Genomic DNA, 25,953 nt, shown 5'->3' with positions numbered 1-25,953 from the left:
TCCTCCCAAAGCCAAGTCAGAGACAAGAAGTTGGGTGCTGGGAAATGATGCCAGGAATCAGAAATGAGGGAGGGAGAAATCCGGAGGGGCAGAGGAGAGCCATGCTGCGTCTAATGAACTGTGTGCCACCAAAGGCATCTGGGTTCAGTCACGTTGAGGACCACTTGAATGCGTCTCAGAATTGTCCCACTCAGGGACAAGGGAGTCACGGTATTTATCCACTGTCTGTCTGTTATTGGCTGAAGCTTACCTCTGTGAGCTGAGTCAGTTCCCACTTATCAGAGAAAGCTTCAGGCTGAGAAACAAAGAGACTTGTCTGGCTGAACTGGAGCCTGGAATCAGCCCAAAAGTGGTGGCAGGGGAATTCCTGCAGGCAACTGCCTCAAACCATCCTGAGATGGGGCTGGATGGCATTCCAAAGAAAGAAGCACTAAATGCCAGGGTGATCAGTGCAAACACTTGTTAGGGGAAATTACGTGTGGAGGGGGCTGCGGCGTGTCCCCTTGATGGACAGTGAAACAAGGTTGTCTAGGTATGTCTACAGCATGCAGACCCAGGTACGGAGTTATATGAGGCTCCAAGGAATTCCGTTTGGGGATGGGGATGACTTTCTACATGTTTAGCAACGTGCTTGTTCTTTCAGTAGGTTGGGCAACAATCTAAACCAGTTTGTCAGTGTCTGGGAAGATTCAAGGCCTGGCTTCGGTTCAAGCCTGCAGGGAAAAATACGGAGCTGGCTGGTCACAGAGCAGTTAGGGCACCCTGTATTTCTTGGCCAGGACAAAGGAAAAACTGGAGGGAACTGGAGGATTCTGCATTTGGGGACCTAAGGTAGGAAGCCACCAGCAGTCACAGGAACAGTCCACCGAAGTTGCCAGTGAACTCAGACATGGGCCAGGGGGATATAGGGGAGGGCAGCGACAGTGTCTGCCTCCGTGGTTAACTTCTGATGACATAATGCACTTCTGTGATTGTATTTATAGTGACTGTGATGGTTTTAAAGTCTTATCTGTAAATTCTCAACACACCTTCCATTAAGAGGGGTTTTTGGCTTCCTCCCTTGAATCTAGGCAGGTTTGTGACTGCTTTGGCCAATAGAATATGACAAAAGTGATCTACGTGACTTCCAAGGTCAAGTCATAAAAAGTTATGCAACTTCTTTGGTTCCCCGGAGCCTTGCGCTTGGAGCTTTAATCTGCTGCATCAGAAGTCAACTACCCTGAGACTGCCATGCTGGCGCCCTCATAAGTAGGCTCTCTGGTCAGCCCAAGCGGAGTTCCCAGTCAACTGCTAGCCATGTGGGGGCACTGTCTCGGTGTCAGAACCTTCAATTATCTGCATTCCCAACCAACATCTGACTGCAACCTCTTGAGTGACCCCAAGTGAGAACTGTCCAATCAAGCTCTGCCTGAATTCTTGACCCATGCAATTTGTGAGCAAAATAAAATGACAGTTGTTTTACAGTTCTACATTTGAAGTACTTTGTTATGCAGTAACAGTAACTGGAACACTTAATATACAATTTCCAGAACCCTAGTGGTAATAGTATCTTTTCTTACTAATGTAGGAAATGCTGGTAAGAGTGGCATTCTTATAGGGATAACTTCTGATCTACTTTAATTCATATTTGAAAAATAAGTTATTAAAAATCTTTTATATTTGAATATCAGCAACATCTGACGTGATACGTTCCACAGATGATGGCCAATGCAATCTATCCACACCTATCCTTTTAGATTTATTTTTACTTAGACCAGGCACAGTGGCTCATGCCTGTAATCCCAGCACTTTGGGAGGCCGAGGTGGGTGGATCACAAGGTCAAGAGATCGAGACCATCCTAGGCAACATGGTGAAACCCCATCTCTACTAAAAATATAAAAAATTAGCTGGGCATGGTGGTGTGCATCTGTAGTCCCAGCTACTCAGGAGGTTGAGGCAGGAAAATCGCTTGAACCTGGGAGGTGGAGGTTGCAGCAAGCCAAAATTGCACTACTGCAATCTGGCCTGGTGATAGAGTGAGACTCCATCTCAAAAAAAAAATTATCTTTAATTAATGCACAAAACCTTTGTTTTTTTAAATCCTCCTGTGTAAGCACTTTCCTTTCTGCACAGCCAGTTCTCTGAGACACTGCCAGTCTTCAAAACTGCTCCTTTGCAGCGTCACTAGCTTATCTGCCCAAGCGTGGAGGCTCAGCTGCCAGCACTATGATGGATGCGCAGGAGAAACTCACATGACATCTTTTGGGGTAAGGGTAGTCTGTCACTTTCCAGAGGAAGCATGGGAAGCTCGGGGAGGTAAGGACACTCCCCTGAGCTTGCATTAGCAAGCTTTTCCAGTGGTACCATTAGCAGTTCTCCACCTGCCTCCTGGGGACGCTGCAATAACAGGAGATGATGTTTGGCAAAGGGCTTTGTGAAGGGCCTGGTAGCACTTCGTATTCATACTGCGTCATTTATTTCTTTACTGTAGAACTATCCATTATCATCCATTCCAGTCAGTTGCTGAGAGAGTTGCTAGATTGTACTGACTGCCTTCACAAAGACACCATTTCCTTCTATTTATCCAGAGCAGTTAGAGCCAAGGACAAAGAGAGAGGGAAAGAACTTGTTTCACTAATCTTTCCATCACGTGAATATGAAAACGTCTAAGAACCTGATAGTCCAGGTGAGGAGTCAAGAGTATTGTTTGCAAATTTCGGGACTCTTTAAGTGGCTGGGAAAGAAAATTCTCTAAAAGTTTAGCTTCAGAATTGTTTAGGCCTTGAAATAACTCCTGCAAAAGAGAATGTCAGTATCTTACACTGACGGCCCTGAAATGAACAGAGTGCAGATACATTCAATAGCGCATGGATTCCATTTTCCTTGATCAGACACTTGGGTTTAGACATGCAGGAGAAAAGCCTTAAGAAAATATGTTTTGGGTTTTAAAACCATATAAGAGTAGTTAAAAAGAATTTCAAAACCCCAAACCATTCCAGACACCAGATGAAGTCAAACTCCTGCCATATTTATTCATTTCTACTTCAAACCCCAAGGCTGATTTAGTATCTGCATCTTGCGGAAGTTGATCATAAATCCTTATGACAATGAGAATGAAAATTTTGAGATGAAAAATGGTCAGTCTGATGATTTTCCCCTGACTCTGAGTGAATCATTGAGACTGTACGGCTGGCTCCAGAAACTGACTGTTAAAATGGTCCTAAAAAAGATTTAACTGAGCAGTGACCAATCCAGAGACTGTATATAGATAAATCTTCACAGATTCGAAAGTGGCTAGACTTCAACATTCTACGGGATCCGCAAAATACAACTTCACATCTTCCATTGGCAGAACACTATAAACACTTTGGGCAGTCCTGGGACGAGAGTTTGATCCTTTAAATATTTTTTGGAGACGATTTTGGGCTAACTTAACCCATTAAAGTAAGAGTGTAAACTGGTGTGTGTGTGGCATGTGTGTATGTGTGTATTTATATATCGCTGCCTCATCTCAACACATCAGTTAGCTTGTTCCTTTATCTTACATTTTCTGTGAACTGGAAATTAGATCTGAGTTTTGATGCAAGTTAACCGTTTAAGGCTATAATATATCACAGGTGATGTTTCCGGTTTATATAGCATCATAGCTTTCATTTATTTGTATATTTATTTATTTGAGACAGACTCTTGCTTGGTTGCCCAGGCTGGAGTGCAGTGGCATGATGTCGGCTCAGTGCAACCTCCGCCTCCCGAGTTCAAGTGATTCTCCTGCCCCAGCCTCCCAAGTAGCTGGGAATACAGGCACCCACCACCATGCCCGGCCAAATTTTATATTTTTAGTAGAGACGGGGTTTCGCCGAGTTGGCCAGGCTTGTCTTGAACTCCTGACCTCAGATGATCCACCCTCCTCGGCCTGCTAAAGTGCTGGGATTACAGGTGTGAGCCACCATGCCTGGCCATCATAGCTATTTATTTAGCTAATGATTCTGCAGGTTGGTCTTTAATTTGAGCTGGGGTAAGCTGGGAAGAGCTTCTGGTCGAGGTTGAGCTTGGATGGCTTTGGATGCACTTGCTCATGTGTCTCTAGTCAGCTGGTAGATTGGGTTGACTGACGGTGCGTTCGCCTGGGATGATCAGTCTTTCTCCATGTGATCACTCACTCCTTCCCATGTTGGCTTGGGCTCATTCTCATGGCAGCTCAGGGTTCCATGCATGAGAGCAGAAGCACGCAAGGCCTCTTGAGTTGTAGGCCCAGGAAAATCTCAAGGCCGTCTGGATTCAAGAAGGGGAGAAAAAGTCTTTACTTCTTGATGTAAGGAGTTAAGTGTCGCATTGGTAGGGTGTAGGTACAAGGAGGGAAAGAATTAGTGGCCATTTCTTTCATCTACTACACTTGTGTTTGTAATTTTTATCAATGCATGATTTCTCACCTTGTGTCAGGACCACTAGCAGGAAAATGTCCCAAGCTACTGTTGAAAATGTCAGCCTCTAGGCCAGGCACTATGGCTCACGCCTGTAATCTCAGCACTTTGGAAGGCCAAGGCGGGCAGATGACCTGAGGTCAGGCATTCGAGAGTAGCCTGGCCAACATGGTAAAACCCCCTCTCTACTAAACATACAAAAAAATTAGCCAGGCATGGTGGTGGGCGCCTGTAGTCCCAGCTACTCAGGAGGCTGAGGCAGAGGAATGGCTTGAACCTGGGAGGCGGAGGTTGCAGTGAGCTGAGATCGTGCCATTGCACTCCAGTTGTGGGCAACAAGGTGAGACTCTGTTTCAAAAAAAAGAAAAGAAAATATAAGCTTCTGAAAAGCCAGGTACAAAGAATGTGTCAGAGTAACAGAATCCCTGGAAATGAGGGTTTTGTGTTCATTTGGGAGGTCAGGTTAGCAGCTGATAAGGAGTTTTTTCCAAGAATTGTTGGGCAGGTTTTAAGGATTAGAGAAAATGTTTGTTAAATAGCTAGAACAGTTGTTAGCACATAATGAATGCTAGAAATGATGACTATTAAATATTTAGAATTATTTAACCAGTATTCTGAAAATGTATTTTGCATACCTATTACACAAACTTAGCTAAGTGCTATGGTCAAATGGTGAAATAGATAATTTTTGTTTGTTTGTTTTGTTTTGTTCTGAGATGGAGTCTCATTCCATTGCCCAGGCTGGAGTGCAGTGGCAGGATCTCAGCTCACTGCAACCTCCACCTTCCAAGTTTAAGCGATTCTCCTGCCTCAGCCTCCTGAGTAGCTGGGATTACAGGCACTTGCCACAATGCCCAGCTAATTTTTGTATTTTTAGTAGAGTCAGGGTTTCACCATGTTGGCCAGGCTGGTTTCGAACTCCTGACCTCAAATGATCTGCCCATCTCGGCCTCCCAAAGTGCTGGGATTACAGGCATGAGCCACTGTGCCTGGTCAATATATAGGATTTTTTAAAAAAGTGTTTTTTTTTTTTTTTTTCCCCTCAAGGGGAAAAGGAGCTCTACAGTTAGAAAGAGAAGCAGGCAACTGAAATTCAGTTTGATAAATGTTTTCACATAATATTAATTAACTGCTATCCACAAGTTTTTACTGAGCACCTCTTCTATGGAGGGCATTTTATTGAGTTTTTCATAGATGGTGCTAAAAATATGCAGTTTTAAAAATACTTTGGATTAGTTCTTAGAGATAATGTACGATGGCATAAGCAGCATGGCTGGGGAAGGAACAATATCAAGAACATTACACCAGTCATTTCTGAGGAATCTGTTGATGAAAAAACGGTCAATTACTTTTTCTGCTGCTAAACCAAAGGCACTATGACCTGCTAATTCTCATTTACTCAGCAGGCGGCACTCCAGCACCAGGGATTGCATTGAAAGTGACAATTTAGTGAAACAAGGAGGTTTTTGGTTAATGTTTGTTTTTCAGGCTAAAAAGGAAAGCCGTTAGGAAAAATAAACAGTTTATCAGGCATTGTGACAAAGACACTTGAGGGGAAAGACAGGCTGTCGCTTCAAGGACAGGAAGAAAAATCCCTGCATCTGTAGAATCATCAGACACATGAGTATCTTGTNAAAAAAAAAAAAAAAAAGATGAAATGAGGAAGGAAGGAAAAGCATCGGAGATAAAAGAGAAGATTAAAAAAATAGAAAACAATTGAAATCATCTGCAAGCAAGGATGGAGGAATACAGCCTTGAGAGAGGGATGTGGAGGAGGGTTGCAGCAATTGGAAAAAATGAAAACAACTGGAATATAATTGGGAATCATTCTAAGTATTCAGATGTACCATTTTCTTTAGATGCCAAATCTGCATAATTGGTTTCAGCTGCCCAACCCACACCCAGTTCTTGTTTTATAACTTTCAACAGTTTGAGGTCTTCAGCGTGGAAACGTTTGCACCTAATGACAAGTGGCTGATTTCTAAATCAAAATTGCTTTCTGGTTTCCCCAAATTTCAAGCCAGGAAGACAGGACAGCTGAATTAGGAATTAAGGTTTAGTTAAAGGGATTGGAATAGAAACAACTAAATTAAGAGAAAAAAGTATTTATTGTGAAAATGGTTGGATTTTTGAAAGGTCACTTGTGCTAACCTGTTAGGGTTTAGGAAAAATGCTTCCAGTTTAGGCTTCACTTTCTCTACTTGGTCATTCAAATAGTTTTTCTCAAGAAGAACTTCTTTACATTTGTCTTTCTGTATCACATCAATAGCTTAGTCTTTTTTTGTTGTTGTAAGGTTTTTAATGTAACACTATTTTACTTTGTTTACTCTTTCCTGGAGAGAGATAATTCAGAATAAATTAATCTGAAGGCACTCTATAAAACAAAGAAGAATGAGCAATTGTTAGATTGATTATTAAGACCTAGCCACAGCCTATGCAATATATGAATTAAATTGATGCAATAAAAGAGCTATCATACAAGTGGTTCTGAAACATTGGTGTGTATCAAAATCATGCCAAGGTTTCTAAAAACATTGATTGTTGGCCCCCACTCTCAGAATTTCTTATTTAGGAGGTCTGGAGTGGGGTCATAAAATGTACATTTTTGAGAAATTCTGCGTGGTGCCAATGCTCTTGGTCCAGGGACCTGATTTTGAGAACCACTGTCATACTTTTGCAGAAAAAGTTTTCTATTTGATTTGGTTTTGGCTTTGGTTTTCATCCTTCTGCAGTTATATATGGTCAGAATCAGACATTTAATGAATGGAGGAGGAGGAAGAGGACAGAGTGGGCAGATATTTGTTGAACACCTGGTATATACTTGCTTCTATTCCAGGCTATTTACATTCTTAATTGCCCCACTTAATCTTCCCTATGACTGTACAAAGTATGATTTGTTCTCCTGCTCAACAGATTTAGAAACTGAGTCTTGAAGAGGTTGGGAACTTTCCAAAGGCAAACAGCTAGCAAGTGGCTAAGCTGAAAATTGAACCCAAGTGTGTTGACTGCAAAGACGGTACTACAAAAGAAGACTTCAAAACATTCACCACAATTTGATTCGTTGAATTTCACAGATTTCAGTTCAAATTGACTTTACTTGACTGACACAAGCAAGTTCCTTAATTTCCGGTCCAGTTTCCATTTCGAAAGAGACCTGTCTTTCAGGGCTGGTCTAAGGATTAAGTGAAGTAATGAATTTCAGGGTGCTTAGGTATAGTTGCTGGCACATAGTAGGTGCTCATTAAAGATGAGCTCCCATTCCTTTCTTTAGCAATGCAAATATTTAATTCAAGTTCATCCTAGAAATAAGTGAGAAAACTGATTAGGACAGAGACACTCAAATTCTGGCTTGTCCCAAGGACTTTGAAGCAGTTTAGTGGGAGGAAGGCAGTCATTCTGTTTGTCAGTTAATGAGACGTACGTTGGTCTTCCAGATTTCTCAGAAGAGCCTACCTCTATCTTTGTCCCATGTCACCCAGCCCCTCTGATGACAGTGGAAGCCTGTCCTGTACAACCTGTTCTCACCAGTGCAACCAAAAGAAGCCTGTGTATATCAACTACTCTCTTGGTTTGGAATTTTACTGCCTTCCCACACGCCTTCACTGGGTAATTCCATTACCCTGTTATTTCTGACTCTGTTTCTATTGACTAACTTTTCTCCTGGCTTGAATCAGATTTTCCCACTTCTTTGCATGTCTAGTAATTTTAAAATTAGATGTTGACATTGTGAATGATACTTTGTTGAGGGTTTGGATTTTGTTGTCTAAGTAATGTTGAAGTTTGTTTCGGTAGGTGGTAAACTTACTTGCAGATAAGCTTGATTTTTTTCTAGGCTTGATTTCAGCTCTGTTGGATCTGATCTAGAGTAGCCTTTACTCTGCCACAAAGGCGTGACACTCTGGAGTCTCTCTGAATGCCCTTATATTAAGTGAGTCCTCTCTACTCTGGCTGAGAGGAGCTCAAAACATCTGTCAACCGTAAATGGGTTCTAAGAATGTTCATCTCAGAACTACCTGAAAGTTGTCTTTTTTTTTTTTTTTTTTGGCTTCATGGAGCTTTATCCTAACTGTGTATGGATTAGGATTCAGTCAAAACCTTGAGGAGAACCTCGCACAGATTTATGGAAAGTTTTCTCTGTGTAGCTCTGTCCTCTCTGGTACTCTGGTCCATACATTCCAGCCACCTTAGCCTCCCTCTGTTAGTCAGGGTTCACCAGAGAAACCAGACCAACGGGATATATACAGGTATGTAAAAGTATGTTTATTGTGGGAATTGGCTCACACAATTTTGGAGGCCAAGAAGCCTGTAATATGCTGCCTGAAAGCTGGAGAATCCGGAAACAGCTCCATAATTTAGTCTGAATCCAAAGGGGTGATAATCAGAGAAGGCTCAGAGAAGGCAATTGGGTAACTCCCAGTCCAAGTCTGGGAGTGAGGGGGACATTGGTGTCAGTCCCAGCATCTGAAGGCTCAAGAGCCATTAGCTCTAATGTCCAAGGGCAGGAGAAGATGAATGTTCCAGAGGGAGAGGGAGAGAGAGAGAGAGAGAGAGAGAGAGAGAAGGAGAGGGAGAGAGAGAGAGAGATTGCCCTTCTTCCTTCTTTCACCTTTTTGTCCCATCAGTGTTCTCAATGGATTGGATGATGCCTGCCTACACTGGCTCTTCTTTACTCAGTCTACTGATGCTAATGCTCGTCTTTTCTGGAATCATCCTCACAGAAACAGCCAGCCAGAAGTGTTTTACCAGCTCCCTGGGTATCGCTTAACTCAGTCAAGTTGACACATAAACACTTAACCACCAAACTCCCCAAATGCCTGTCTTTGCCTATTCAACTCAGTGAAGCTTCCAGGTTCTATCTGGTTTCCCTTACCACTGCCAAGGTCCATGAATGGCCTTCAAGCAGAAAACCAGGGCAATTGTAGTGAGGGTGCCCCTTGTTTGTCTCTCTTCTCTCGGATATCACAGTCCTGCTCTGCCCGGGGCCAACTGTGTCATATATTTTGCCTGCTTTTCTAGATGTTTACCGTGGGAGGATATGTCCTGTACCAATTACTACTCCATGAGTGGATGTAGCAATCTGTGTATCCTCATTTGGTTCATTCCTACTTGCCTGACTTTTAAGATGCAATTCAGCCACCATCTCCCTTGGGACTCCTTTTGGGTTTCCACCAGTTTGACTTAAGGGCTCCTTCATCTGCTGAGTTAGGCTTCCTCCTTTTCCCCCAACTCCACACAACCGTAAGCTTCTTGAAGACATGGATTGTAATATTGCAGTATTGTCAGCCTCTAGTGTGGCACTTAGAGCACAGCAGGTACTCAATACGTGCTCACCGACTAAATGGATACAGTACATGGAATTGTGCCAGGTTCCAGTTTTTTGACTTTAAGATCTATCAAGCGTGCTCCTCATTCATCCTCTACTTATAAATCCTCTTTCCTGGTCTCTCAAATGTAAGAAAAACTTACTGCATACCCTCCCACAACCCAACTCATGGCTTATACACGAAATATGGAGGAGGTCTGCTCTAAGCCATGTTTAAGAAACCTTTTATTTTAGATTCAGGGGTACATGTGCAAGTTTGTTATCTGGCTATATTGTGTGATGCTGAGGTTTGGGGTATGAATTATCCTATCACCCAGGTACTGAGCATAGTACTCAATACTTAGTTTTTCAGCCCTTGCCTGCCTCCCTTCCCTCTCTAGCAGCCCCCCACTTTCTATTGTTGCCATCTTTATGAGTACCCAGTGTTCGGCTCCCTCTTATAAGTGAGAACATATGGTATTTGGTTTTCTGTTCCTGGCTTAGTTTAGGATTTTGGCCTCCAGCTACATCCATGTTGCTGCAAAGCACATGATGTTGTTCTTTTTTATGGCTGTATAGTATTCCATGATATATTTGTATCACATTTTCTCTAAGTTATTTGTATCCTGCGGCAGACATGACTAACTATCCATCAAAATATGTGATCCCTTGCCATAGATAGGATTGTCCCTGACATAGGGTTGCAAGATTTAGCAAACAAACTTGAAAAATGAGATACCTAGTTAGATTTGAATTTCAGATACAATGTAGGGGACATTCTTATATTAAAACACCATACACCTCTGACAGAAACTGAAATTTAACTAGGCGTCCTGAACTTGGGAGCAGTTGCTCAGCTAGGGACTCTAATTCTCAGCTTCCTTGCCTATGAGTAGTTCTTACCAATGGCATATAGTGAGAAATGATGTGTAATGTGTGCCACTTCCTGGCTGAGGTGGTTAAGATGTGTGTTCTCCACTTCCTTTTTCCACTTCTTCCTGTATGCAGATGACCTGTGAGGCCCTAGGGGAGGATCAGGTCACAAGGACAAAACCTGAGTTCCCACAATGCACATGGACAAGAGCTGCTTTGGAGTGTCCTGTGGGTGACAGATCCACTTCAGTTAAATCTGCAAACCTGTGGGGCTTATTTGTTATAGCAGTTAGTCATACCCTATTTTATGTTCCATTAAAAGTTGATACATGAATGTTTTCCCTAAGGTTCTATATTGCCTACTTTATAGGTATAATTGAATATCTCAAAGATTTCTCAAACTCAGCATGTCCAAGCCTGAATCTGTGATTTCCCCAGCTCCAAATTAAGCCTGTGCTCTTTATCTCAGTAGATTGCATAACTATCCTTCTAGTCTTGACACCTTTGTGTTTGATACACTTAGTATCGAATCCACTAATAATGTCTATACATTTTACCTTCTAAATACATTTTTTCTTTTCCTAAATACATTTTATTTTTATTTTTTGAGATGGAGTCTCACTCTGTGGCCCAGGCAGGAGTGCAGTGGCATGATCTCAGCTCACTGCAACCTCTGCCTACTGGATTCAAACGATTCTCCTGCCTCAGCCTCTCAAGTACCTGGAATTACAGGTGCGCACCATCATGCCCAGCTAATTTTTGTATTTTTAGTAGAGAAGGGGTTTCACCATGTTGGCCAGGCTGGTCTTGAACACCTGACCTCAAGTGATCTGCCCGCTGCAGCCTCTCAAAGTGCTGGGGTTACAGGCGTGAGCCACCACACCTGGCCTCTAAATACATTTTAAATTGGCCAACCTCTATTTTCATTGCCACCATTGGTATCTTTTGTGTGGTCTATGGCTATTGTCCACATTTTCTTACTCCCTGATTCACTACAGCCTCTCAGACAATCCGGTTTTCTCCCTTGCAGCCTGTGTTGACCTTTTCAAAACCAAGATCTCTTCTGATCACTCCCCTGGCAAAGACTCTCAGTAGATTCCCATAGCTCTTAGGATAGGGATTGGAACCTTTAATGTGGCCTTCAAGGCTCTGCATGATCTGGGCCCTGCCTGCCTTTGCTGGCTCATTTTGCGACATGCTCCCTCTTTTCTAGGCGCCAGCCATACTAACCTTGTCCACTTCCTTGAATGCTGCCTGCCAGCTTCCTTCCTCCATGAGCTTTTGTGCAAGCGTTGTCCTTTGCAAGATGTGTTGCCTTCCAACTCTTCGCCAGGCAAATCCTTTTTTTTCTGATTTTGGAACTCAACTCAGTCTGTTTCAGGGAAGCCTTTCCTGACTTCACTAAGCCAGTTTCCACTCTTCTGAATTCTCTCTTTTTCTTTTTCTTTTTTTTTTTTTTTGAGACAGAGTTTCACTCTTGTTACCCAGGCTGGAGTGCAATGGCGCGATCTCGGCTCACCGCAACCTCCGCCTCCTGGGTTCAGGCAATTCTCCTGCCTCAGCCTCCTGAGTAGCTGGGATTACAGGCACACGCCACCATGCCCAGCTAATTTTTGTATTTTTTTCTAGAGGCAGGGTTTTGCCACGTTGTCCAGGCTGGTCTAGATCTCCTGACCTTAAATGATTTGCCTGCCTCAGCCTCCCAAAGTGCTGGAATTACAGGTGTGAGCCACTGCACCTGGCATGACAGAGAGATTTATCCATCGACTCCTGGCCCCCATTAGTTGAGGTTTGCCTGTGGGTTGGTAATTTTCCCTGTGAGCCCTTGATGACACCTCTGGGCTCTGGAGTACTGGAGAAGTCCCAGGGTGTGCTTGAGGGGAAGCACCATCATTGGGGGGTGCGTTGAAGCCTGTGAAGATCTGAGGTGAAATGGGGAGCTGAGAGATGTGAGTTGGGGTGTTAGAGGTGTCTACATGTGCTAGCCTCAGGATTTGTCCTGAGTCTGGCTGTTTGGAATTCTGTCTCTAATATCTGCTCTTGTGTGTGTATGTGTGTGTGATGCGCCTTGAGATTTCTTCTAAAAGTGGAGCACAGAAAAACAGTCAGCTTATGTGCTCATTGCAGTCTGTCAGTTTCATATTAATCACAGTGTGATTTAGACAGAGGAGGTCTTAACGTTGAGCCTTCTCCTGGGCTGATGAATTGCTTCTTCTCCTCTTGTTTGCAGGGTAGGAGTAAATTTCTATTAGTATATTGAGAGCCAAAGAGTAAATCTTTGTCCAGAGAAGGCAAACTAAGTAATTGTGAAAGACGAAATACATAACATTCAAGTGCAATGGAGAGTCATTAATTAATTTGAGACTGAACCTGAAGGAATCATTTGAATACAAGTGTGTGCCAGCCCAGCTATTAATTAATCTGAGGCCGAGCCTTGTTTAAAAGGGAAGATGTTGATTTTTCAAGCCAGCCTAGATAAAGAACAGTTCATGATTGGATTGAATTGATGCTGCTTGTAGGCTTTATCAGATTGAATCAGGCCAGCGGTGCTTTTTCTTTTAATAAAGAGCTCTCTCTTTACTCTATTTATTATTAAAAGTTTTTTTTTATTACCAACATTAAAAATGTGAAATAGGACACAAATTTTAAAATTTAAATATCTGGCTGTGTGTAGTGGCCCATGCCTGTAATCCAAGCACTTTGGGATGCCGAAGGAGGGGCATCTCTTGAGCCCAGATGTTCGAGCCTAGGTAACACCGGGAGACCCCAACTACAAAAAAAAAAATGTATAAAAATGTTTAGCCAGGTGTCATGTTACATGCCTATAATCCCAGCTACTTGGAATTAACTGAGGCAGGAGAATTGCATGAGCCCAGGAGTTGAGGGTTGCAGTGAACCACAATCACACGGCTGCACTCCAGCCTGGGTAACAAAGCTCAAAAAACAAAACAAAACAAAACAAAAAGTTTCCTATCCTAGCCACACCCTTAGTCTTGTTTCTGGGAGAGACCCGCTTTTTATCCATGCATCAGTTGCATCTGGAATTCCTAAATACTATAGTGATTTGTTTATTTTAGACTTTTGAAGATTGATTGGTTGACTTCCACTTACGGTAGAAGAGCATTTAGCTCTCACAGAACTCCCACCCACCCTGTCATTCAGCTGCTTTGCTCTTCTTCGTCTCCTGATACAGTCTAGTGAGTGTTTCTGGTTAGAGTAATATTCAGTGTTTATGTGATTATGCCTATGTAAATATTGTTTCCATGTGCATATTGTTTACCACTAACCAACTACTGCAGTAAAATTACACTTCCTTTCTCTTTGTTTTTTTGAGACAGTGGCATAATCTTGGCTCACTGAAATTTCCGCCTCCCAGGTTCAAGTGATTCTCCTGCCTCAGCCTCCCAAGTATCTGGGGTTACAGGCACGCACCACCACGCCCGTCTAATTTTTGAACTTTTTAGTAGAGATGGAGTTTCACCATGTTGGCCGGGCTGGTCCCGAACTCCTGACCTCAGATGATCCGCCCACCTTGGCCTCCCAAAGTGCTGGGATTACAGATGTGGACCACCACGCCTGGCCTCATATTATTTTTTCCCAAGTTGTTACTTGCATCAACATTTGCTTAGTTTTCTTTGCACCTGTTGCTAATTCGTCACACACCTTCCAGCAGATAACTCGCTAGTCTCACTCCCCCACCTCCCAGTCTCACTCCCCCACCACCCAGTCTCACTCCCCCACCTCCCAGACCTCCCTCCTGGAGTCCTCCAGCTGAGATCTGGACTCTGTGCTCTCTGGGCCTGCTGTCCTCCTGTGGCTTCTTTTCATCCTAGAACTTTTCCCTCTGCTCTACTCTGTTGGCTCTCCTGTTTCTTAAATCCTGTGCCTTCCTCTGCTTTAGCTATTTTTCTCCATTTCTCTCTAGAAGCTTTTCTAATCCCTTATTTATTCCTGCTCTTTTGAGATCCTGCAATGATTATGGGGGGTGTCTTTTAAAATTTACTGTGCTTGATTCTAAATGGTCATTTTCTATCCAAAGATTCACTTGTTCCAGTTCTGTAACTATTCTTATTTTTAAATTTCTTCCTCCCAATATTTTTCAGTCTTCATTTCTAGAACTCTAATTATTTGGAGGGTGAACCTTGTCAGCTGAACCTCTCATTTTTTGTTCTTTTCTGTCCATTTCACTCATTTTATTTCCTTTCTTTCTATTTATAACTGGGGAGATCTCTTTGATTTCATTTCCAACCTTCCTAGTGATTTTTAATTGTGACTACTATAGTTTTAGTTTCCAAGAGCTTTTGATATTTCTTGTTCTTTGTTGCGTTTTTAAAAAAATGGCAGCCTGCCTTTCATTCATGGATGTGAGTGTCTCTTGTGACTTTGTCTATGATTTTGTTGTATTTTTTTAATAAGTTGCTTTTTTTTTGATGTTCTGCATAGCCCAGTTTCTTCCTATTCTTTTCTATTTGTTTGCTTTGCTCTCTGTATTTTATGTTCAAGGCTGTCTTTATTATTTTATTTTGTTATTTTTTTTGAGACCGAGTTTTGCTCTTGTTGTCCAGGCTGGAGTGCAGTGGCACGATCTCTGCTCAGTGCAACTTCCACCTCCTGGGTACAAGCGATTCTCATGCCTCAGCATCCTGAATAGCTGGGATTATAGGCATCTGCCACCATGCCCAGCTAATTTTTGTATTCTTAGCTGAGATGGGGTTTCATCATGTTGGCCAGGCTGGTCTCGAACTCCTGACCTCAGGTGATCTGCCTGACTCGGCCTCTCAAAGTGATGGGATTACAGGCATGAACCACCACGCCCAGCCTATTTTATTTATTTTTTTGAGTCAAAGTCTCATTCTGTCACCAAGGCTGGAAGTGCAGTGGTGTGATCTCAGCTCACTGCAACCTCTGCTTCCTGGCCTCAAATGATTCTCCTGCCTAAGCCTCCTGAGTAGCTGGGACCACAAGCGTGCACCACCACACCCAGCTAATTTTTGTATTTTTAGTAGAGAGGGGGTTTCACCATGTGGGTCAGGCTGGTCTCGAACTCCTGATGCCAAGTGATCTACCTCCACTTGGCCTCCCAAAGTGCTGGGATTACGGGTGTGAGGCATGGTGCCCGGTGCAAGGCTGTCTTTAAATGTCAGGTTAGCCTAAACCAGGGATCTGTTAGAATGAAGACTGAGGCTCTGAGAAAATGATTGGAAACTCTGTGAGCATTGATGAGGCTTGCTCGTTGGTGGCTGTCATTTCAGAGTGATCTGGTAGGAAGCTGGCTTTTTCACTGGGAGATTCCAAGATTTTAGTACCTGGCCATCTTTCCTCTGGGCTTGCCCAGTTTCTCTTGACAAGGATCTTTTTATCCCACTTGGAGGTTCTCCAGCTTGGCTGTGAAATTTCTGGGAAATAGGCTGGAAAAGGAAGTTGGGAGAGATTCTTATCATTCAGGAGGCAGACTTTCTGAAAATCCACTGCTTGTAATCCAGGACCTCACTCCCAGCTCTCCACTATACCTGAATTTCAAGAGTCTGGAGCTTCCCTTGTACATTTCCCCAGAGGTTAGAACATTCTTTCCCTGCAGGGGTCAGGGAGAGTGTGAGCCTGAGATCTAACTGTCCCTGATGTAGACTTTCAGTCAAAACTCTTGCTTTTCAGTATGTGCCTCCCAAGTTCCCCTTCAAGAAAGAACCTGCTGCTCCAGTTTGTGTTAGCAGAGAGCCTTCAGCTGTCATTCCTTCATGGACTGTCTCAGATCAAGGTTGTGTCCTTTCCTGGTGGGCAACATCCAGCTACTGATGGAGAAAGAGATATAAAGGCCTGGCCGTGTTCTTTTTACCTGGTGTAATTCAGATGGACCATTTAGCTCCAGGGCTCAGCATCAGGTTAACTGAGGCTGCTGGACCTACGTCAGAGGCTTGGGTTCCCTTCCGCTTGATCCCTTCCTCTCTCTCTTTCAGAGGTGCTGATTCCAAGGGTGCTCTCTAATGTATATCCTGTCCACTGAACTCCCTCCAGACTCTGCTTCTCAGGGAGATAAGCCCCGTGTCAACAGCCCAGGCTTAGTTTTCTGGTTAATTTCCTATTTCTGTCGCCAAGGCAACCCTTATAGGGGCTGACAGCTGGAGGCACTTCCAGCAGCTGGGCATAAAGTCCTTCCTTGTAGGGGGATCTGGAAGACACATCACTGTCCACGCGGCTGGACATCTCTCCATCCAGATGAAATGCACTGGGCTGGGGCAACTTAACTAAGGGTACTCATTCTCGGGGTGGAGGAGGAAGTAGACAATTACAGGAGAAGTGGGATAGGCTTGGACTCAACTGGGTTTGAGTAATCTTCAATGGGCCACTTGAAAACTGTGACTTTAGACAAGTTACTTCACCTTTCTGGATTTCATGTTCTTTTTTATTTTTTTTTCTTTCCTTTTTTAAAGAGATGGGGTTTTGCTGAAGTGCAGTGGTTAGTCACAGGCCCATTATAGTGTACTGTAACTGAGAACTCCTGGCCTCAAGTGATCCTCCCGCCTCAGCCTCCTGGGTAGCTGGGGCAACAGGTGTGCACCACAGTGCCTGGTTCTGGATTTCATTTTACTATTTGTAAAATATAAAAAATGATGCCCATCTCTTAGAACTGTTGTGAGGGTATGTAAATAATTTATGAAAAGCTCCTAGAGTAGCAGCTGGTGCATAATGGTGCTCACACGGATCCTCTGTTTTCCAGAATCTTCCCGAGTAAAGCAGAAGGAATAAGAGGATGTTGACATGCCTGGTTCACACTAGGTATCATCCTATGGAAAATGTTTATGGGCCAATCTATTGGAAGGTTTCTGGCAGTGTGTTACGGAGCGCTACCCTTACTCCTAAAATGTTTTTAAAAGGTTTTTTAAAATTACACAAGCACTGCAAAACTATATTCTCATTGTAATATATTCAAGTAGATAAATCTGAATTTACTCTTGATCATCTCCCCAGAATCATTACTGTTACCAGTTTCGTGTGTCTCTTCTAAGACTTTTTTGAAATACATTTGCATAATATATGGACATAGAGGAAGATTCAGTTTTGCTTTTACAAATATGGTAGCATACTTTATATATGTTCTGCAAATTGCTTTATTCTTTTAACTCAAATTTGCATATAAAAAAAGGCTACATTTATTTATTTACTTATTTAACTACTTCCCCTATTGGTTCCATTACAGGAGGCAATAGGGAAATTTCTAGTGTTTTCTCTGTCACAAACGATGATGACTGTCTTTATTCCTGTGGTCACAGGATCCTTTGGGTGTTGCTTTACCCGCCGGAAACCTCTGTGGCCGGTGGCGCCTCTGCTTGAGTTTTGCTTGTGCCTGCTGGTCTTGTTGCACTCACTTGGCCCTGCAGGCTGTGCTCGGCTTGTGATACCAACCCGGATCCCACGCCTGTCAAGGGTGAGCCAGGCGTGGACCAGTGTGGGGTGTGTGAAGCAAGTGAGCACAGAGTGCAGGGTCCGGCCACTGTGCATAGCAGGGCATGCCAGCTGCTGCAGTGGGGCAGGCAGCTCTGGGCACTGGCACAGGCGCTGGCTCTGTGTGAGGCTGTGGCTGAACCAGAGGTACCGCAAGTAGCTTCTGCTGCCAGCATCAGCGTCTGGACAAGGGGAACAGGGTGGCGCCTGTAAGCCCAGAGATGCCAGGAACCACAGGGCCCCCAAAGAGGGTATTACAGCATGTCACAGCCCTGGCTTAGGGAGCCCTGAGGTTTGGGCTCCCAGAAGGGCTGCAGCTCTTCTCTCCTTCTCGCCCACAGCATGGTGAGTGGGGTTGGGAGGGATGTTTTGGGTGGGGGTTGGGGGGCATGTTTCAGCCTGTTTGTGTTACAGCTGTTTCAGCCCCTCTGCTTCACTTTGGCCCACAGCTCCTGGGATGGTGCGGACCCACGACTGCTTCCTGTTGGTGGGGGGTTGCCTGGTACTGGGGGAGGACAGGAGGGCTACAGTGTTACAGCTCTGCGAGGTTGGAGCCCCTGGAAGAGTTGCCACTCTTCATTCCTGCAGTCTGAGAGCTCAGAGAGCCAGCCAGGCCGTGTTTCAGTTCCTTTCCCCCTGCTGTTTGGCGGGTCCTGAGTTCTTGTTTTGTGTACAGGAAGAATCAGGTTATGTGGACAACTGGAAGGTGAGCAAGGCAGAGCAGTGCTTGTCGGGTGACCAACCAGCTCTCAGCAGACAAGAGACCTGAAGCGGGTAGCTCCTATTTGCAGGCAGGTTGTCCCAAGGAGTGTCTGAGTCAGGCCGAGTCCAGGGTTTTCATGGGCTCAGAATGGAGGAAGTGTGTGCTGACTGGTCCACGGGCAGGTGGTGAAAATCTCCACTTGATTGGCCAAAAGGCATCACGGAAGTTCTCACTCCAGCTTGTGGAATTCACTTGGAAACGGAACTGGCAGCCCAGCCCCCCAGGCTTCAGGCCTTCCCTGGCTTGAAGGTGGGGTTTCGCTGGGGACCCACTCCTTCTGGCCTAGGAACCTGTCTGCCTCCTGTCCCATCAACACACCATCCACAGCGCTCAGGACGTCCACATCAAGGGGTGCCTGCAGGCTTGGCTGAGCTGCCCTCAGCCCCCTAGCCTCCCTCCCATGCTTGTCAGCATCTGAAGTTTCCAGAGGGGGCTGAGGCAGTGGGGGGCTGGTGTGTCAGCGTTGCCTCAAATGTGTGCACACCTGGTTGGGTCGTGAGAGTGCCCAGGCTCGGCTCTGGGGACATGTCTACAACTTTGCTCTGGTGCAGAGTTGGAGCTGGGAGTGGGGAGGGGCCAGGGAGTGTGAGCAGCCACCTCTGAGCCTGTGGGGGCTTCCCGGCCCCAGAGAGCAGGGATGTCCTGGTCCAGAGCCACAGTTGGGCAGCGGCAGCTGTGCCTGGGAGTGCAGTCTCTCACCCTGCAAACTTGGTAGGGCAGAGGGCCCCCACTGGGATCACCTGATCCTGGCCCCCACTGGCTCCACAGAGCGCACAGCCCCGGCCATGCCTCCCCTGCTGCAGCTGGTGTTCTCACAGTGGCCATTCCAGATGGGCCCTGGCCCCCATCACTGCCTTTTTGTGGATGTGTCAGTGATTCTCTAGTAGAGATAATTAATGGAAATCCTGAATGGAAAGCTAAACGCATCTCAAATTTCAATAGATTTTGCAAAGTGCCTTTCCCAAAAGTCTGTAATCTCACTAGAGTGATGAGAGTTCTTCCCCATCCTTGCCAACATTTGAAATCATAAAACTTTTCAAATGTTGCTAATCATATGAGCCTTAACTGGTTTCTCATTGTTATTTAATTTCCGTTTTACTGACCACTAGTGAAATTGAATGCATTTTCTTACGTTTATTGTTCATTCGGTTTTCTACTTCTTTGTTCATTTGTCATTTTGTATTGGGTTTGCTTTATTCGTCTGTAGAAGTACTTATATTCTGGATATTAATCTTTTCTTATAAACATTACAAACAGATTCTATAATCTGTCTCCTTTTAAACTCAATTATGGTGTTTTTGTTGTATAGAAATTTTAAATTTGGATGTTGTCAAATTTATTAATATTTTACTGTCCAGATTTATTTTATTATTTTTTTAGAGGCACGGTCTTGGTATGTTGCCTAGTCTGGTCTCAAACTCCTGGGACTCAAGCAATCCTCCTGCCTGAGACTCCTAAAATGCTGCGGTTATAGGTGCAAGCCACCACATCCAGCCCAGATTTTATAATTTAAAATCTGACAAAAGTTGCAGCGAGGTAACTTAATACAAGATCAAAACTCAAGCAGAGGCGCTACCAGCCACAGAGGTTTCTGACAGGTGAAGCAAGACCCAAAGGATCCTGTGACTGCAGGAATAGAGACAATCATCACTGTCTGTGATAGAGAAAACACTAGAAATTTCCCTATTGCCTCCTGTAATGGAACCAATAGGGGAAAAAGTTAACTAACTAAATAAATATAGCTTTTAAAAATATACAAATTTGAATTAAGAGAATAAAGCATTTTGCAGTATTCCATGGTATATATGTGCTACATTTTCTTCATCCAGTCTGTCGTTGGTGGGCATTTGGGTTGGTTCCAAATCTTTGCCATTATAAATCGTACTACAATAAACATATGTGTGCATAATCATGTATTTTAATAGGTTGTTTACTTGTGTAACAGGAAGCTGAGAAGGTCTTTCTGTCTAAAACTATCAAGAGGACTCAATGTGGGTTGAAAGTGATGCTAAGTCTCTCACTGTACACTAGGAAGGCTGCTAACAATTGGGCCTAATAGCCACTCCAGGGCTTACTGAGGGATAGCTTGCTTGGAAATGCTACTACCAAGCACTGTTTCAAGTTTTAAATAAAATCTGGGAAGACAGAAGGGGCTCATTTTTAGAATCACAGGTTGTCTGCCTGATGGGGAGGGCTGTGGCTTTTCTCATCCTTTCCTGTGGTTGCTCTCCTTTCTCTCCAAGCCAAGTGGAGCTACAACTCCATAGAATGTAACTCAAGGATTGGAAACATCTGCAAGAATGGGGGCCTGGATCCCACTTCTCAGATGAAAGATTGCAAAGACAATGGACTAGGATTTGCTGTTGAGCCCTGGGGCCACCAGAGCGGGGCAAACAACTGGCAAGAAATGACAGTGTGAGCTTGAAGCAGCTTGATGATAACCAAGGAGAAAGGAATGCTTTCCAGGCAAAGGGACTTCAGCAAGAAGCTGCTGTGGAGACTCTGCCAAGGCAAGAGCTAAGAGGGCATCTGAAAGAGGTTGAGCTGGGGTGGGATCTTCCACGTCAGCAACCCTGCAGTACAGAAAGCCCCCCACCCAGGGCCTCCTAGAGGATGTACTCGCTGTGCTCCGTGAGGGGTCAAGAATCAGTTATATGAGATACTTTCCTTAATTCATCCCTTCTGCCCCAGCACACAAGAGGGAGAGAAAGAAGGTGCTCCAGAAGCAGACCATGCCACCCTCTACTTTGCTACTCCTGGGTCCAGCCTGACCTGGGAGAAGAGAGAACATTTATGTCTGAGTTTAAAAATGGAATTTTAATAGCTGAAAATGACCAGAAAGCTACAGGATCTTCCTGAGATGTTGTTTTGAGAAGAAGCAATGTGAGATAGGGTCATCAGGGAGAGTATTTGAATAAAAATATAACCATTTCATCTTTGTATGCTACATGGCTCACACCATTCCATAAACTGGTTATGCTTGTTCTAACACTTGTCTTTATCTTGCTTTGGATTATAAGCTCCTTAAGGGCAAGACTTTGTAGCTCCAACTGTCACATAGTAGGCCTTCAATAAACATTTGTTGAAAAAATGGATAAATAAGTAAACAAATTCATGAATACAGCAACATGACCAAGGGAAGTGAGTCATCTCATATAGTGAATTATTTTAAATAATGATATACTAAGATTTATTGCATTATTGAGAGATGAATTGGTTTGGATCTAATCAAGATCAAAAAAGCATACAACAATTTGAAAAAGGAAAGTTTAATATAAAGGATTATTAAATATAATGAGGTTGTGTAACAAATGATTGCTAATAAGAAGTAAAGAGATCTCTAAGTTATATAAGAATAGCAGATATGGCTGGGTATGGTGGCTCATGTCTGTAATCCCAGCACTTTGGGAGGCTGAGGTGGGTGGGTTGTTTGAGCTCACATTGGAGACCAGCCTGGGCAACATAGTAAAACCCCATCTCTACAAAAAATAGAAAAAATTAGCCAGGCATGTGGTGTGTGCCTGTAGTTACAGCTACCCGGGAGGTTGAGGTGCAAGGATGGTTTGAGCCCAGGAAGCAGAGCTCGCAGTGCGCTGAGATGACACCACTGCACTCCAGCCTTGGCAATAGAGCCAGATCTTAAAACAAACAAACAAGCAAATAAACAACAACAACAAAATGAAACAAAAAGCATATATAAGGAGCAGAGCAGTCATCACCCCTACGGCTGAGAACATTTGCCCAAGGAAGAGCATATTCTCCCTAGGCTGAGCTCCAAACCTTGTTGGCAAGGGTGTGATCATGGCTCACTGAAGTGTAGAGAGGTTGCTGTGAGGCCTCACTGGTGAAACTTGTTGGAAATCACCCTCTAGGGTGCCAGGAAAAGTTGGTCATGGGAAGATATGTCACCAGAGGTATGATGCTACAAGACCACATAAGTTGGATGCTGGGTGTTACAAGTTGTCATTCATTATAGGAACTGGGTTCTGGGGAACTGTGTGTGCTGCAAGAAGTAGATGTTGGAAAAGCTGCTCCTACTGCAAAAGCCAGATGCTAGATCCTTCTAAGAGAGCATAACAGATCAAGGAAGCTGTCAAAGAACATAATCTCAACAAATTGAGCTTAAAGAGAGAATTGACTTTCATTAGTGATTAATGAACTGGGCAGTATCCCACCTACAAAATAGAAAGGGGCTCTGCTAAGCTGGGCAGAATGGGAGGGATTTATGGGCAGAAAAGCTGAAGACAGCCTTTGAATTGGTTTAAAGAAAGGCAGGAGACCTATCCTCATGTAACTATCACAATCACCCTGTGAGCTGGACACTGTGATCCCATTTTATAGTTGGATAAACTGAGGCTTCAGAGAGATGATTTTGCTCATTATACACAGCTAGACTAACTGGAAAGGTTTGGTCTAGAACCTGGACTGTTTCTACAGGCTTTGAAGACATGTTCTATGATGCTACAGAATCTCTTAGATGCTGCAAATAATTTTTTTTTGAGAAGGAAACTTTGAAATTTAATTTATGCAAACAAGTAACTTTGGTTTTCAGGTCCTAACTTTTATTTTCACATTGTTTCTCTTTTTCTTCTCTTTAAAAACCACTTACTGAGGTATGAATGACATAAAAATTTACGTATTTAATGTATACAATGTTTAAAATTTACCTGCACTTGCCTTCTCATCTGTCTATACCAAGATGGTAGAGAAGAGATTATTCCATTCTTCAGATTTGACTCAGTTGAAAGGAGTCAGTTGAATTCTTTGTCAGACAGTAGTACCTGGCCTGGCAGGCTGCTAAACACCTTTCTTTTTCTTTTCTTTTTTCTAAAGAGGTGGGGTCTTGCTATGTTGTCCAGGCTGGTCTCAAACTTTTGGGCTCAAGCAATCCTCCTGCCTTAACCTCCCAGAGTGCAGAGATTACAGACATGAGTCACCTCGCCTGTCCACTAAACACCATTCCATTCTAATACCTAGGATCCTACCTACTGCAGAATCTAAAGAGGGCAGAACTTACCTTGAAATGTATGTGTATAGAAATGTATAAATGCATAGAGATACCTACCATGGGTGTAAAAAGGAATATTGCTGGAATATGAGAAAAGGAAAACAATCTGAGAACAGAATAAACTGTTGTGAATCTACTGAAACAAAAAAAAGTAATTATGCTTTCTGGACGAGGCTTTCTCCTTGGTGTCAAGTAGTTACAGAATGCATTCCTTTTCAAAAAAGGTTGCTAAGGAAAGAAAGGAACCCTCCCTTTTGCCCATTGCTGACTGAATATAAAGTCTGTGGAATGGAATTTTGCCTAATCAGCCTTGCTTTCTAAGCTTTCACACAATCAGCAGTGTTGGCTTCTTCTGAGGCCTCATTTTAATCTTCATGGATTTCTGGAAACTGAAGCTTTGCCCAGACTGAGACAAGCAACTCTATCTACCCTTTCAAACGTTAGTTTATTTCTTATTTTGGGTTGACTATTTCCAAACATAAACCACTTTCCGTACTGCTTGTCCTCATATAAGGGTTTATAATTCTCTCATAGAGGGTTTTACATGAAAATGTCCATATGTCATAGTTTTAGAAAACAAAATTTTGAGCAGTGAGATGCGAATGGGTTGTATCCAAGTCCTGTTGCAGTTGGATAATTCGACTTTTAAAGTATAACTGTTAGAGGCAGTGTGGCAGAGTGGCTATAAGTGTGGACTCTGTCGTCAGGCAGACTGGAGTTTGAATCTCATTTTTGTTCATTTATTTTTATTTTTTTATTAATCTTTGCTAAGTGACATCCTCTCTGAGACTCAGTTTCATTATCTGGATAATGGAGGTAACTGGTATCTCCTGTTGATTCATGCTTTAACATGAGGTAAAACATATTTTACAAATTAAATGGCTTTGAGTGCCTTTCCTCCAATTTCTGTGAAAAGCATCCTTGGATAGACTCTGCCTTTCTAGAGCAATGGTTCATTCTTCTCCTCCCTTCTCTGCCTTGTAGGCTGACCTCTAAGGCCTTTGCAGCCAATGGGAAGCATCAGGGGGATTTGCAGGGTGGTGGGGAGTGCAGTCAGCAGGTGTTTCTCACCCTTCTGTGGATTCTGAGAACTACTCCCTTCCCTTGCCTGTTTATAGGTGCTAAGAGTAAATGTCCCCAGCTAATCCAGGCTATGTAACCTTTCTTGGTTTCCATTAAACTCACCTGACTCTTTATAAATAAAGCCTTTATTAAGCCCTCCTCAGTCTCTCCATCTGAAAGTGCTCTCAGTTTCCTGTTGAAAGCCCGATAGATGCAAGGCTCTCTCCCTGAATTTCCTTCAGGACTTCTGGGGAATACCTTCTGGATTCCAAATTCAGTTCTGGTTGCCATTGCTTGCTTAATGAGCCAGTTTTGGTGCCTGATGATGCCACTAGGTATCACTGCTGAAACAGAAGCAGTCTGGTTGCCCCGTGCCTTCCTTCTAGTTTGCTCCCTAAACATCTGGGATAAATTGCATCCAATCCACCTCCTATGACCTGGTTGACCACAAAAGAGCCTGGTGTGAACACAGTCCTTGCCTGGCCTGCAGTCACCTTCAGTAGATCATTAGCCATAGGAGGGAGACACTAATGCTGCCCAGGACATTCCACTTGCTTTGGTCTGTGTCCTTGGATGTCAAGTGCACATCAATGACACAGGCTTGACCCCAGTTACTAGTCTAGTTACGCATCTCATAGAGTCCTCTCTCCTCTGTCTCTCAAGAATAGACATTACTCTTAAAGCCTGCTGGCAGGGCCAGTGTGACTACAGGGCAAATAATATAGACACATGCTTTGTGTGGAACTGTTTCTCTCTCCACCGGGAGCTCTTTATGTGGTTCCATGGAGTCCATGGATAGAGCCGTGATTCAACACAACTGGTTTCCTTTGTAACCTTCTATACTTTATTTTATGCACTTGAAAACATAATTCTGAGAAGACATCTGTAGACTTCACAAGATTGCCAAAGAGGGTCATGGCACAAAAAAGACAAAGAACCTGTTAGTCTAGCAGACTACATCCCACCCTAACGAGCAACACATCTTCCTGGGAAGGTGACATGGGCCTATTCACACCCACTTTGCACGGTGGTTCAGTGAGATGGTAGATGGAAAGCACTCGGTTTCTACTTGCTTACCATGGCCAGGCACTGTGCTGTTACCAT

Source organism: Cebus imitator, unplaced genomic scaffold (genome assembly GCF_001604975.1).
Source record: "Cebus imitator isolate Cc_AM_T3 unplaced genomic scaffold, Cebus_imitator-1.0 Scaffold351, whole genome shotgun sequence".
Taxonomy (NCBI): domain Eukaryota; kingdom Metazoa; phylum Chordata; class Mammalia; order Primates; family Cebidae; genus Cebus; species Cebus imitator.
This window is presented reverse-complemented; position numbering follows the sequence as displayed.